Below are 2,366 nucleotides of genomic sequence, written 5' to 3'. Positions count from 1 at the left end.
TGCGTTCATCCAGCTGTGGGATGGACATTTTGTCTAGAAGGATCCTGGGAAAGACAGTACGGAAAACTTTGCTAAAATCCAAAAAGGCTACACTAGCTATCTTCCCTTGATCCACAAGGGGGGTTATCTAGTTGTAAAAGGAAATCAGGTTTGGCAAGGATTTTCCCCTCATAAAGCTATGATGGCTTTGTTCTTCAGCTGTTTTTCAATACCTCCCAGATAATTTTTTCATGATTTTACCAGTCAGTGAAATGAGACTGACAGGCCCGTTTTTTCTGGGGTTTTCCTTCTTGCCCTTCTTGAAAATCAGTTCACCCATTTCCAGACAGTTGGGACCTCTCCAGTTCCTGACTGGTTAAAAATCATTCAGGGAGGCTTCGGGATGACATCAACAGCTGAAGATTCTCAGACAAATCCCATCAGGCTCCACAGACCTGTAGGCATCCTGTTGGAGCCGCAGATCCCACATAAGGGCCAGCTGGGAGTTAAATGTTCTTGCAACTATGGTCTTCCAGCTCAGGGCACTGAGACTCCTGTGGTCCATCATCCATGTTGAAGAGAGAGGTAAAGAATGTGTTAAACACCTCCACCTTGTCTCTGTTTCTGAAGTGACCATCCTCATCCTGGAATGTTATTTTCTACATTGGCTTTTGCCATTAATATATTAGAAAGAACTCTTGTTAGATGAGCACTTGCACTTCAGCTAACCAGAAAAATAACACAGGTGGGGCAGGATCACCTTTTGTTTGCCCTGAAGAGGGGAAGGCTGAGTCATCTTCCTATACATATCATGTTTAATAGCTTATTGTGCCATCTGTGTGACTGCTGTTCAAAAACCTTCTGATCTGGGTAATGCTTGGCATATCCTCAGTAGTGCTGCTGACAAATAGAGTTGCCCAAACTCCTTCAGCCAGATTAAAATGTTATTTATGATTTTTTTTTTTTGGCTTCAGATAATGCATGAATTCCCAGCACTGCTTTGCTCTGCTAGAGAAAACTTTGGCTTTATCCTCATAAACACTCCTGGAACAAGATGAAGCTGGCTGCAGGAGACAGCTGGCAGACAGGATTTGTGTGACAGTGCCTGCACTGAGCACATGAGAGCTGGAGCAGAATGAAGCAAGAAGAAGAGTGAAAAGGGTGCAAGAGACCTGCATGGATGAACAAGGAACTCTTGTCATTATGCAATAGTAAGCAGGAAATACACAGGAGATGGAAGCAGGGTCAGGCCACTTGGAATGAACACAAAGAGGTTGTCAAAGTAAGTGGAAATGAGACAAAGAAAGCCAAGGTTCATCTGGAATTAAATCTAGCCAAGGATGTCAGGAATGTGCCAAAATTCAACAAAGGAAATCCAGAGTCCTGCACCTGAGCAGGAATAACCCCAAGCACCAGCACAGGCCAGGATGATCTGCTGGCAAACAGCTCAGCAGAGAAGGACCTGGCGATCCTGGGGGACAAAGAGCTGTCCTGGGGACAAGGAGACCAAGGGGATCCTGGAGTGCCCTGGGAAGGGCATTGCCAGCAGGCCAGGGAGGGATCCTGCCCCTCTGCCCAGCCCTGGAGGCACCTCTGGAGTGCCCTGTCCAGCTCTGGGCTCCTCAGGGCAGCAGGGACACCGAGCTCCCGGAGCAGAGCCAGCAAAGGCTGTGGGGTGGGGAAGGGCCTGGAGCATCTCCCGTCACCAGGAAAGGCTGGGGGAGCTGTGGCTGCTCAGCCTGGAGAGGATGAGGGACCTCATCCCTGTGTGTCCCTGTCTGCAGGGAGGGGCAGAGCAGGGCCCAGGACCTGCTCTGTAGGGACAGTGGGACAAGAGGAATGGACAGGAACTGATCCCAGGAAGTTCCACCTGGACACGAGGCAGAACTCCTTCCCTGTGCAGTGACCCAGCCCTGAACAGAGTGCAGGAGAGGCTGTGGAGTTTCTCTCACTGGAGATATTCCAGATCCTGGACACAACCCTGAGCCACGTGCTCTGGGATCACCCTGCTAGAGCATGGGCATTAGGACAGATGGCCCACTGTGGTCCCTTCCAACCTGACCCTCCCTGGGATTTTGGGATTCTGTGAATGACTTGCTTTCTTCTGCTCTAACAGAAAGGCTGTGAGCTGGGAATTGCCAGCTTCCAGAGCTCTTTCTCTTTCTCAAGGATGCTGCTCAGCATCTTCCTTGACATAAGTCTGCTTTCTGCTCGGGACAGGAGAAAAACACACATCCCACTGTTGCTCAGACATAGAATAATCCCCACTACCTTTGCTGCTCCTCTGCAACAACGGTCTGCAGTTTTGAACAGACAGATCCCTCCAATGAGGGATTTTCTCTCTGATTACAATTTATTCAGATTGCTCTTATATTCTGAAATGTTGG

Source organism: Passer domesticus, chromosome Z (assembly GCF_036417665.1).
Source record: "Passer domesticus isolate bPasDom1 chromosome Z, bPasDom1.hap1, whole genome shotgun sequence".
NCBI lineage: Eukaryota > Metazoa > Chordata > Aves > Passeriformes > Passeridae > Passer > Passer domesticus.
This window is presented reverse-complemented; position numbering follows the sequence as displayed.